Genomic DNA, 14113 nt, shown 5'->3' with positions numbered 1-14113 from the left:
GAGAATTCGCGGGTTTTGCGGATTGCGAGTTCGCAAATTCGCAAAATTCGCGAACGCCAGATTCGCAAAATTTGCCCATGCTTAGTGAACAATAACCCCGGGGCTCTGGCCGTGGTTCTCTCCTGGGCTGGACAAGGAAGTAACTAATGCGTGTGTCCCTGTTGTAATGCCGGCGCCACCCAGACTGCAATCGGCAATGTGTCACCCCGTGACCCAAGTCCCACAACATGAACAACATGGACATAAGGGGGAATAACTGAGCCCATATTCATCCATACTTCTACACTTGTAAGATCATAAACATGATACATCTGTGTCAATATGAATGTTCAATGCACATTCTGCGGAGTGTTGTAGCTGGAGCAGTACAGTTGGAGTGTGGACGGCCAGACATAGTCCTTCAGGGAAAGACAAGTGCAATGGAAGGGGAAGAGCTCAGTCCGAATGCTGTGTCATTGGTGACCAAACAGTCCATGTCGAGGTCCAAGGTGAGTGTCGCAGAGTGTATCGGGGGACAGTGGAAGGTGATGATGCAGTGGGTAGAACCAAGCAGAAACCAGCCATATGGCGGAGATGAATGCTACTGCGTCCTTCTCACCATGAAGGCAGATTATTCTGCATCTTCATCCTCTGCTGTTTTATGTGCCTCACATGTGTGTGGTGGTGTTCTGTCTCCAGCACTGTTTGGCAGTGATACCTGAGGGAAGGAGTACGCGTGAGATGAGAATGCATGAAGATCCTAGTGGGAAGGCACACAGGAGGTCTCTTAGGAAATGTTTACTGCCTATTACATTTCAGTACTGAGGGCCCGATGTAGGTAATTCCGATTTACCTACTCTTAAATACCGAATCATACCGAATCGGTATTTAAGAGTAGGTAAATTGGAAGTAGGCAGATGTAGGTAATTCTTATTTTTCAATTACCGATTCTGTAAGATTCGGTGTTTACCGATTCGGTAAATACCGAATTGGTATTTCCCATTGATTCCTATGGGCCTTGAAGCCCATAGGAATGGAATCAAAGGGAAATACCGAATCGGTATTTACCGAATCAGTAAATACTGTAGCAGGGTTTCCGTTCTCCCACAGAACTGTGCATAGAGATCTAGAACCTCAGTGAGTTAGGATGATCCAAAACTCATCTCAGTGTCAGAAATCTCCTTACCTAGCTAGCTACAGTGTCTCATGGATCATTATGGAATGAACCATGTCTTAGACAAACCAGAACATGATCTTTAGAATACCTCAGGAATCGTGGAACACATGAACACTCTTTCATTATATAATCATTTCAAACCAAAACTGGGAGTCAAAGAACACAAGTGCAAGTTTGAAATATTTATTATTCAATGCAAAGTTCTCAAACGCAGTATCTTGTATAATACCAAAATGCAGATTATAAAAATCAGAGTCAGCAGCATAGTCACTAATCCATAGTAAGCAAAAGGTGCTAGCATGTTATAATGCAAAACCTATAGTAATCGATATCACCTATATTTCACGCACCCTATCTAGTATATTATTTTATATCTAAGAAGGTCTCATTCGGGCTTTAGCAGGGCGGCCCCATACCTCTCAATGTCAGTAGGAGCAGTTCACATCAACAGCTACCAGCTCTCTCCATGCGCAGCACCAAGTGTCTACGTTCATTCCGTGTAACTCTATCTTAAACCCGCGTAGAGCCCAAAATGTTGGCATCAACATTATTTGTGTTATGTCTAATGTGGTGCGAGGACCAGGCCTCTCAGCAACCTTGTGTTAGGTTAATCTTGGAGTGTGCAGCTCTCAGTGTGCAGACAGTTGTACCAAGTGTACCAGGCAAAGCTGATAGCATAGAAATAACATATTATTCTCAAATAAACCACCTCACCGCTTCTAGGGTGAAAGCTACAACAACAAGTATGTGTCGTGTGCAAAACTGAAGCCGAAGGCAAACCGGCTGTTTAAACATGTAATACACTCATGCTAACTTAACGCAATATATGTAATGAAGTATCCATATGACACCCCCCCATTGGTCCGAGCACCGTCAAACATAAGGGAAAAGGCAATACTAAATCAGACACAACAATTGAAAGCAAAATTCAATAATCTTGAGCTAAAATAAGCTAAAAATATGTATGAATGAATATGTATGAATGCCTACAGTGGCCTCAAATCTAAAAATAATAACAAAACTTTTGAACCAAAAGTCATCCACCAGGTCTCAAAAATATGAAACGTAGGACCAGGTTTCATCAATTCAAATGTTTGGAAGAGAAAAAACAAGGCACGTATCCGATTTCCAAAGTCATGTGCCACATTGACGTTATCCCCAGCGACATCACATGATTGTACTCTCCATCAGCTGAACATAGTCCATCCCTCCAATCCAGCGAGGGGAAACTCATATTTCACAACAAAGCATTCCTCCCAGGCATCTCACGATTGGAAAGTATATGCAAAGAAAGTTGCCACAGCCTCCAGCATGAAATCACTGCCATCATCCGAAAATAGTTCAGCAATCCAATTTAGCAATGGGAAAGAACATACGTGCTCCTCCAGCATCGGATCCTCCTGTAACGTCAGAGGACAACTCGGTGGGTTCACCAGATCGCTGTGTGTCAGAAAGGCATCCGCCGCTGCAGAAATCTCCCATTGGCCCAGAACTCCATTTATCGCTGCCAAGGCCATAACTCTCTCGCCAGAACAGATCAGCTCGTGAGCCACCACGGGACGCATTAGCTGATCAAAATCGACGTCAGGAGCAGTTCTCAAGCATAGGCACAAATCAATGGCCCAATCGAACTCGCAGCTCAGGCAGTGAAACACAGGTTGGACACACGTGAAGTCGGTGAACCGAAATGACAATCTATAGGCCGTGCTTAATGCTGCAAGCGGCAATGTTCCATAGTAATTGAGCATCCGATTACGGCACAGTGTCAGGAGGCGTTGAACGGCGTCTTGCGCAGGATGGGCATCCATGTTTTATGAAGAAAAACACCAACAGAATGCCTGCGGCTACAGCCAGTAACACAGGTAATCCACCAAACAAACTCGAAAAAATAGTGTGGAAAAACGTGGGAATGATACCAAAAACCTTTTCAAACGTAGTCACGAGGCCACTGCTGACTAACTTGAAAAAATGTGCCAGCCCAGTCGTTGAAGAAGCATTAAATATCTGGTGTACCAGCTCGCAGAAATGAAACGGCAAATCAGTATTTAAAAGCGCCTGCACCTCTGTGCGGGTGTTGGCTATGTGAAGGACATAAGTTTCCCGGGCCGAACTCAGGGTCACTTGTTTTTGAGACAAAAGGGCCCTTATTCTGCTTAAACCATTGAATTTTGCTTCCAAGGTTGGAATCCGTGGCCAGATGGAGACATCTGAAGAACCATGCGTGGGTGGGTATAGAACATTCTTGCAGCACACTACACGCTCTGATACAGTTACCACATATGCCACACCAATTAATAAACCACAACATAATTCGTTGTTCAAAAGCAAATAACTACCATTAGCTAATAATGTAAATGTGGGAACCACTGCTGGAACTGGCGTGCCTTTTAAAACACATGCTAAATTTGGGCGGTCCTGATTACAAGAACCGTGTAACTGAATGTGTCTGCATATTAATGAATGGTCAGGTGACTGTGTGCATTCCTCACCATTAAGATTCACTTCTTTACCATCCTTCAGACATCTGTATGTGTATGGTAATGACCATGCCTCATGTAGGAATGCATTGCCTAGTGGTTCATATCGTCCTATAGCAATATACCGCATACAGTTAGTAAATTTATATAAAGGAAATGGTAATGTAATTAAACCATGAATAAGCCACGTGGCAGTAGTGGTTTCAGCAACAGAAAAAGGCAAGGATTCTAGCTTCTCAATATGTAACATAGAAAATGATGCATCACGCATTGAAAGCATGCGCTGTTTTTCAGTAAGATTAAAAGGGGCGAAAAGGGATGAAACGTTCAATGAGGTCCAGGGAACTCGACCAGCCTTAATTGTCTGTAGAGTCCAGGCAAACTGCATTACAGAACGCAATTGATTTTGACCATGGTATAACGTGGACACTTCATCATGTACAATATCAACAACAGAAGAAACAATATTATCCAATGTGTAAATTCTGGAAGAAAGCATGTTAATACTGTTATCGACCACTGCAAGCACCTTTTCCAAATTTGCTTGATCAATAGCTCTCAGTCGTTTAGCTGCCTCAACTTGTGAAAATTTCCAAATCTCATTGTATATAGCATAAAGAAAGCGTTTAGATCTACCCCTAGCTGGGCCTTTTATAAAATCATTTAGGTCAATATTTTCATTCAACTGGGACAGATGCAGTTTAACTGCATCCAAAGTGGAATGTTGTAACCAGTTCTGACACAATTTGCCTACTGAATAAGTAGTAACAGTGTGATCCGTTTCAAACCTGGGATCCGGCCTGATGTGTGTAAAACCTTCAGACAAACCCAAAAAACGACGTTGGCAAGCATCAGAGCTTTTTTGCCACAAAAGCCACCCCTCTGGATCAAAATGGGAAATATTAAAAGAGGAATTCTGTAAAAGTGTTTGTATCCCACTGATGGATAATGTAGTGTAATTACTCCAACCTGAATATTCCTCCAAGTCAGGGATAGCAGGGGTATTTAATTTTTTAGATGTAGCCAATCCAAAACATGTTGTTTGGGAAATAGTTGAATTTAAAAACAACATGTGATTCGGGATGAGACATGCACGATGCAAAGCCTCAGTGCCTCGTACCTGCCAATCTTTGGTACCCCAAACCGATTTAAGGTCAACAGTATCCTTCCATAACTCATAGCCATCCACAGATAACCTTTCTAGAAAGGACTTTGAATACAACAATTTTGTGTCAGTTAGCCTAACTTTGGGCATGAATTTCTGGTTCACTTTAAAATAAAACGACTCAGGATTTGATTGATTAAAATCTGTAAAATAAGAGTATTTTCCCAGAAATGTACTTGAGCTCCCCTGTAAGGGAGTAGGGCAATGTTCCCACTGAGTGTAATTCACAGGAACCCTCCTGGAACTTGTCTTGTGTAAGAAATGATTCCCATAATGTTGATAACAAAACAAATCACCATAATTGACAGAATCTAAGTACAAATCCTCAGCATCAAAGGCCGCATAATATTTCAAATCAGAGAACAATGCTTCTACAGCCTGAAGATCCCAGTCATCAGAACGAACATTTTGTTTAATCACATCTCCCATGTTTACTCTAAGCACATTAGGAACATTAATAATTTCTGTGGGGCCATGTATCTGAAATCTAACCGCATCCCACACAATCCCATCAAGGACTGGCCAAGCAGTAATCTGTACTGAATGTAAGTCTCTCTTTAGTCTGTGTACTGAATGTGAGGAGGACAGAGGGGCCAATGTTCCATTAAGGTACCGAATTCCTGTTCTTTCTATCACATAATGGCCATCGATCAAGCGGAAAAAATAAAACACAAAACCAATTGACATAAAAAGATAAAATGAAAATAGTATCAGCCAAACATATGTCCAAGGTGGAATTAGAAAATGTTTTTTAAACAACGTGGCATATTTTGCAATAGTCGATGGTTTCTTTGAAAGTTCCGAATCAGAGTCAAAAGAGAATCTGGATTGGTTAGCCAAACGAGCTTGTAAATCGGACATGGATAAATCGGCAGGATCTGCATAGGGCAGCTCATCAATGTTAGCAAGAGGAATAGTATTTAATAAAGGACTGGATAAAGCAGGCATCTCGAGGGACACCTCCTGATCTGTACCAGATGTAATAGCCAGCACAGAGTTCCTCACCATGGAAGGACAGGATGCAGCCGGTGTCATGCTATGAAGAATCGGCCACCCTGTGTGTCTTGACATTGTCAATAGAAATAAATCTGTTTTCTTTACGACCTGGAAGTGGTGGTAAAATGACTGTTCTTGTGCCCTTCACTCCAAGGACTCGAACCGGCGGTCGATATGAGGGACCAAACTCTTTCTTGTTATCGATCTTCTCTCGAACCAGTTCTCCAACTTGGGGTAGCCAGCCAACTACCGGGATCTGCAACGCATCATCCGATGTGGAGGGCAAGTGTTCCTTTGCAAGACTGTCTCTGGTCTTTTGTAGATCCTGTAAAACATTGCAATGTTCATCTACGTCAAAGGCCGCGGCCTGGGCCTGGCAGTCTGCACCATCAAGGTCAGGGACGTACATCTTGATACCAAAGAGCATTTCGTATGGGGTCCGCCCACCCAGAGACCTTCTAGGGAGATTATTAAGCGCACGCTGCACGGCATAGAGGTGGGTCAGCCAGTTTCTACCAGTGCCTATAACACGGGCTGTCAAAGATTGCTTTAAGTCGCGGTTCATTCTTTCTACTACAGAATTGCCCTCAGGCCTGTAGGGGCTTGAAAACTTCACCTGTACTCCCAACGAAACCATAGCATCCTTATACGCCTTAGAGGCGAAAGCCGGACCCTGGTCCGAATGGAAAGTACCACAAGCAAAGATTCCCACAAAGACACGCAAATCCTTAATGACAGTTCGCGAATCAGCGCTTCGATGCGGCCATACCCATACAAAGCGTGTGCATGAGTCAACTGCTACTAAGATGTATTTATAAGCAGTATCAGAAGAAAAAGGACCGCAGTGATCCAAATAAACGCAACCAAGCGGTTTATTAGAGATGCACAACTGTGTCTGAGGCGGACGCGCAGCAGTAGAAGGCTTAATCTGCTGACAAATGTCACACATAAGGACATAATCGCGCGTCTGTTTGTACAGTCCCCGCCACCAGAACCTCTGTTGTAGCTGAGATACAGTGGCTGAGACGCCCGCATGCGCAGACGCCACACCTTCATGAGCCGCTGTAATCAGAGAAGCTCTGCGATCCGAGTTGGGAACTAAACGCTCTCCAACTTCAGGAATTTTCACATAAGGAACCTTATCGGGACTTAAGTGGTATGTGTACTTCGAAGGGAACCCCGCAGGATATTTACCTCCCTTCGCCGTGGCAGCAACAGCCGCCAAGATGTCATCATCTATTTTGCTTTTGGACCTCGTGACCGCTGCAACTAAGTATTTTGATACCGCTGACTTCGCTGCTTCATCAGCAAGCGAGTTGCCAACAGCGTGGACTCCCACGCGCTGGTGGCCGAGAGTATGAATCACAAACACGAGCGGCAGTTTCTCTTTAAGTTCCGCCACTCGGACCCAGATCATTTTATGTTTTATTGTGCTACCTTTGGAATCACGAAAATCATTCTGAATCCAAAAGAACAAGTTCTCATTGTAAGACTGGACACAGTAGTAAGAATCACTTACGATTAAAGTCGTCACACAAGGATCAGCGTACTCCAATGCAAGCATTAGAGCACGCAGCTCAGCTAATTGTGCGGTGCAGTCCCCAAGCGTCTGCGTGTGCACGACGCTGGACTTGAACTCATCTTTCACCATGGCACCGACCACAATGGCGCAAGCGGAAACGTAGGCATGTTTAGAGCCATGCGCAACCTGCGCCGAACCATCCGTGTAAATGATACAGTGGAAATCCTCCAACGGTCGCATTGCTAAAGGAGCAGGATGAACAAATTCATACTGTAAATACTCCTGCGACCGTAAAGCGGCGTCAAAAATAAACGTGACATCCTGAGATGTCAAGGATGTAGCCCACTGAATCCACCGAGGGTGCAAAGCTTTAGAATTTGGTACACTGGCTTTCGTGACCGCCTCCAAGGCTGGACACGGGGTGACAACCAACATGCGCTTTCCCTGCGACAGGGCACGTTCCTTAAGAATTGCCATCTGCACAGCCGTTAAAACTTTCTCCACAGTGGAAAAACGCAGTTCAGCCGAAGTGTACAAGTGTGACTTGTAAGCAATAGGTACAGTATCCCCTTCATTAAAAGTCAGGTACGTGAAACCTACCGTCCCAGGGATAATTCTTATCACCAGGTTGGTCTGGTTATCACGGGTCTGTAAGTAGTCAGAAGTGAGCAAATCAGCCTGCAAGGACTGCAGAATGGCTGAATGCTCAGGCAGCCAGCATGATTTGGAAAAAGATGGTTGTACCAAGGCATATAAAGGCCTGATACGCTGGGCATATTCCGGAATGTATGTCCTCCCGAAATTTAAAAAACCCAGTAAAGACTGTAATTTTTTCAGAGTTGTCGGAGAGCGCAACTGCGCGCACTTCTCCAGGAAGTGAGGAGCCAATCCCTTTCCTTCATGGTTAAGTTCATAACCTAGAAACAACACTGTGTACTCCGCAATGGTGGGGGCCAGTCAGCCTCCGAAAGCAAAATGTCATACGTATCCGAAAGATTCTCCCAAAATACCCCTTTTACAGTTCGCTGCATGTCACCTTCAATTAACAGGACAATTTCAAAAAGTCTTTCAGGGGGAGCAACATGTGTATCAGCTGTTTCAATCACAATAAAAGTCTCAGTCGCTGTCACCTTCAACAGTGGACGGAGGGCCTCTCTCACTATGGTAATCTCCGCCGCGCTGTCCAGCAAGGTCAGAGCCCACGTCAGATTCCGAAGCCGCGTTCTCACTATCTGGGGCATATCGATGCGCCGTTAAGGCAGCGACTTTCTTCTTGGCAAACTGCGGTCTCTTTGGCGTAGAGTCGTCCCGCTGATCCCCTTCACTTCGTGTGCGGGGCTGGCCACGTCCTTGCTGGCCACCCCTGCCCCTGCCGCCCCCTCCACCACCGGTTGACGGAGCCGATGAGTCCTGAAAGGAACGAGGAGAGCGTTGGTCAGATGCCTGATATCTCTCAGGCGATTTAATCGTAGCGCGATCGCGCAATTCATAAACTCGCTCTGACTGCGCAGGTTGTGAAGGCGCCGGACTCGAAACCTGTGTCTGTTGTTGTTGTTGCTTACCCTGATTCTGCTTTTTAGGCCAATTCTGTTTTTTGGACTTGGGCTGTCCACTTGTTTCCGAAGACTGTCCCTGGGGCTGCTTCTTTTCTTTTTCAAGAAAAACCTTTGCACCCTTAGAATTGCGGCCAACCGTTTTATAAGCCGCCACAATAATTCTTGCCAGCTGACGAGGTTTCTCGGCATCGGGAATTAACGCCAGACCATTGGCCACTTGAAAGTTCACAGCATCCCCTTTTACATTGGCAAGGATAATACCGCAAACTGTCTCAAATGAACCGTTCAGGCGCATACCCAACTCAACCGCCGACTCAGGTCCGTGATCATCCTGAACACGTTTGAGGATCGCAGACAGGTTCGACACTGTCGGTGTGCCAAAGCACCTCGAGTAAACCGCTGCAAAAGTCTTACCCCATGTTTCACAGTCAGCAAGTTCAGGGGCTAAATCCTTCGGTAAACTAAGCGTAAGAATCCGGTGTTTTTCACCCGGAGTCGTATTAGGAAACACAGCCTCCAGCTGGTCGAATTTCTCGGCAAGCCAGTAAGGAAAATCATCCTTATTGTCTGGCTTTCTGCCCATTACGGAATTCACCAAGACAGGACTGATTTTCAAACCAGCCTGTTCCGCTCGAAGCTGCGCACCTGCGGGGGCTGCGCCATGTATATTACGACCAATGTAATGAACAAGCTCTCTAATCACGTCAACCGCGACATCATGCAGACGCCGCAAATCACCCACATTACAAGTGGCGCGATTAGGATGAGGAGTAAATCCGCCCAAGGCGGGCCAGGCTGTGCCCGGAATGGACAACGGACCTAACCTCGGAGCCGTTAAAGAGTGGGGTAGGACGCCACCAAACCAAACTCCGTGCTGCCAAGCATCGATAGGTACTTCCAGTGCCCTGTACGGAGCATAAGCCGCCGGTACAGCCGAGGCAGTGTATGAATGGTAGACGCCCGAATTAGCGTTTACTTCCGGAAACGTCACCCAGGAATAAAACAATTCGTACGGGTAGGCGTGTTCCGCACTCACCACTAGAACCACAGCCAAACCTTCCGCCGGGACATTATATGCCCGCAAGTGGTCGCGAACCGCGACGCGGCTATGCTGCGCTATGTCCACGGCCATGGTAGCACCGGAAGTGAAAAAAGGACAAAGATCACTTTGTAGCACAACTGGGTAGTAATTCAAAGAAACCGTTTAAAGTAGAATTCAAGCTTGAAAAGACCTATTTCAAAAATAGGTAGGTTTTTCCGACACCACCGTTTACCGGAAACGGGAATGAAGGTGTTAAGGTTTGAATGATATACTACTCGAGTGTCATGAAATACGGCCAACCAATCCGTTGGGCGCCATGTAGCAGGGTTTCCGTTCTCCCACAGAACTGTGCATAGAGATCTAGAACCTCAGTGAGTTAGGATGATCCAAAACTCATCTCAGTGTCAGAAATCTCCTTACCTAGCTAGCTACAGTGTCTCATGGATCATTATGGAATGAACCATGTCTTAGACAAACCAGAACATGATCTTTAGAATACCTCAGGAATCGTGGAACACATGAACACTCTTTCATTATATAATCATTTCAAACCAAAACTGGGAGTCAAAGAACACAAGTGCAAGTTTGAAATATTTATTATTCAATGCAAAGTTCTCAAACGCAGTATCTTGTATAATACCAAAATGCAGATTATAAAAATCAGAGTCAGCAGCATAGTCACTAATCCATAGTAAGCAAAAGGTGCTAGCATGTTATAATGCAAAACCTATAGTAATCGATATCACCTATATTTCGCGCACCCTATCTAGTATATTATTTTATATCTAAGAAGGTCTCATTCGGGCTTTAGCAGGGCGGCCCCATACCTCTCAATGTCAGTAGGAGCAGTTCACATCAACAGCTACCAGCTCTCTCCATGCGCAGCACCAAGTGTCTACGTTCATTCCGTGTAACTCTATCTTAAACCTGCGTAGAGCCCAAAATGTTGGCATCAACATTATTTGTGTTATGTCTAATGTGGTGCGAGGACCAGGCCTCTCAGCAACCTTGTGTTAGGTTAATCTTGGAGTGTGCAGCTCTCAGTGTGCAGACAGTTGTACCAAGTGTACCAGGCAAAGCTGATAGCATAGAAATAACATATTATTCTCAAATAAACCACCTCACCGCTTCTAGGGTGAAAGCTACAACAACAAGTATGTGTCGTGTGCAAAACTGAAGCCGAAGGCAAACCGGCTGTTTAAACATGTAATACACTCATGCTAACTTAACGCAATATATGTAATGAAGTATCCATATGACAATACCGAATCCTGGCAGGGTGAACAGGGTGTCATTTTGACACCCTGTAGCACCCCAATTACAGGCTTGTGTGCCATGTGGCACACATACATGCCCTAAGGGTATGTCTGTGTGTCACATGGCATAGGTGTACATGCACAGATGTGCATGTACACTGGAATTCAGTATTTTACCACCCAATAGGATTGGGTGGTAAATACCAACTCCTAAAGGGCCTGTGGCACTCTTTGAAGTGCCAGCTACATCTCGAAATACCGATTCGGTAAATATACCGAGTCAGTATTTTACTGAATCTGTAAATTTACAGAATCTGTAAATTTACAGATTCTGTAAAATTTGGGCCCCCTACATCTCAAAAACCAATTACCGGTCGGTAAGGGCCGAAATCGGCCGTTACCGACCGGTAATTGGCGACCTACATCTGGCCCTATGTGAGGTCTTAAAGTTTATTTCTAAAAAAGGTTTCAGAACTATGTGATATCTTCAAGCTTATTTCTGATAGGGTTTCAAGATGCACCACAATGGAGAAAAACAAAATCGACAGTTTTTCCTTCACCAGGTCTTATAAAACATATTTTCTAATATCCCTGCTTATTTTAACATGGCACCATAGTCTTGGGACACCTAGGGTAGACCTTACGGGTGACATTTGTAAAAATAAGGTAGTTTAAGACTTTGGAAGTACCTTTAATGCCAAAGTCTAATTTTGACATAGTTTCATTTTTTTAAAACAGCTTGCAAGGCAGGGCGGGCTTTTAAAATTACTGCAGGCAGCACAGCAATGCACACTCAAGTGCATTGAATCTGCCAGGCCTCTAATCCTACATGCCCTACCATATACTAGAGACATACTGGTAAGTTGTCATACCAATTGTAATTACCCCTAATTTCCTTTTTAAACAGAGCACTAACTAAAATGGGGATGATCAGGACAAAAAAGAATGCCTTTCTCAAAATTTTCTACATGCTACATAATGTTATTTCCCTTCTGGCATTTGCTTTGACATAAATTGCTAAAAGGACATACAAAAAAAACCACATATCCTTCAGGGTCAGTGAAATGTTCCCAGTCATCACACAGAGCATATCAAATATTATGTTGTTCTCTGATGCAAAGTATGGTACATTGTGGGCACAGTATCAATTCTGAGATGTGACACTCTTTATATAATGAAAAAGCTTTATATTCCTACTTTAAAAAGGTACAAACGTTAGCAAAGGTCGATATCTTATTTAAAATGTCTGTTGCTTTCATGCAGGTTTTTAGATATCCCCTGAAATAGATTGAAGTTTTATCTTAGAGCTGGTAACCATATTCGAATTTTTATTTACTCAGTATAATGCTCATTGTTGTGTTACCTGGACATATTCCAATGCAAATCAAAGTCCAACAAATAAATGCTTTAACTGAATCCAAAAGAATCCATTTGTGGTTGCTGATTTAGTGCAACTCCACCAGGAAATTGAGTTTATTGATGTAGTCGTTCATGTAAACAAAGCAGAATGTCAGACGCTGGGGCCATTATTAGGATGAACATTATTGCAGCACGTGGGGGAAAAAGAACACCGTGGAAAATAACGAAGCTTGCACGCAGCAGCGGCGTTGTCGTATAAAGCCATCCTGCTGGTTATGCTGGTTGCCATGGCAGTTTTGCTTTTCTGTGAGCCTGTGAAACAGCTGGGTACATTGATGACCAAGGTCACACAGCCTTCACATTTTTTTCCCTCAGTGTCACGAGTATTTGTAATAATATCCTGCACGTATGAAACAATATATTTAAAAGAGAGAGAATGCATTATTCTTCCAAAGGCAGGGTGACATTTTGTTTACTAGTGGGGTTATTGAAGTGGCCATTAGGAGCACAGAAATGTCTCTGGAAAGTATATAGCTGGACACAGGGAAAGTGCCATTTTACTCGTGCTCCCGAATATAGACGCATTTAGGCGAATTTAGACATTTAGCATTTAGTTTAGAGAATGCATCTGTATTTGTTGACATTTTACTGAACTTTCCACTTATATTTTAAGCTACTTGTTTTGCACAGTTGTTAACATATTTAAAATTGAGCATGTAAAATATACGTTGGCTTCCATTTACAACTCACAACTGTTTTTGCCATTTATTAGTTCTTCATATTATTTCTATTTAGCGAGTACAATTTTCCAGATTTTTCCCCTGGATATAACTACTGTACATAGTTCAGTGTCCAAATAGTAAAAGACTATATGCTGCAACTGTGTCAAACCGTGTCCAGTAGAAACCATGGGTAACGGTCAACTTGAATTTCCACCAAGGTAGTTACACCACACATTTCTCAGAGCGAACCTTTGTGCTACTTTTCCATGCTTCCTGCATTCTGTTCAACATTTCGTAGGCATCCGTGTTCTACAAATGTCCAAAAGTACAGCTCTTTAGTTTGGCAAATTTAATTATTTTCTGATTATAAAATACATTAACAAATGTATGATATGCAAATCAGGACACCAGTTAGGGTCATATGTATTTAATTCTTGTTGCAAAATACTGGTCGCAATTTGCGGCCAGTATTTTTGAGATCAGTGTGGTGTTTTGCGAAGTTCACTGACATACTATCAATACCTTAAATATCATGCTACATAAATATCGTGTCAAATACATCTATCACAAATATGCAGCTTTCCTATATATAAATGTGAGTACAATACACAGCAATAACATTAATATAGTAAATTAAATATGTTTAAATATTAATTTAAAATATATATAAACATACACTTATTTAAACACATATACAGATATATGTGTGTGTATGTTTCTGTACACACATATAATGTAAAACTATGATAAACAATTTTCATTTAAATTTATATTATAATTTATGATTTTATTTTTAATTTACTAATATAACAAGTATATGTATATATATATATAAACGTGTATATATAATAATTCACTGAAA

This window comes from Lissotriton vulgaris, chromosome 5, assembly GCF_964263255.1.
Source record: "Lissotriton vulgaris chromosome 5, aLisVul1.2, whole genome shotgun sequence".
NCBI classification, from domain to species: Eukaryota; Metazoa; Chordata; class Amphibia; order Caudata; family Salamandridae; genus Lissotriton; species Lissotriton vulgaris.
Note: the sequence above shows the minus strand (reverse complement) of the source record.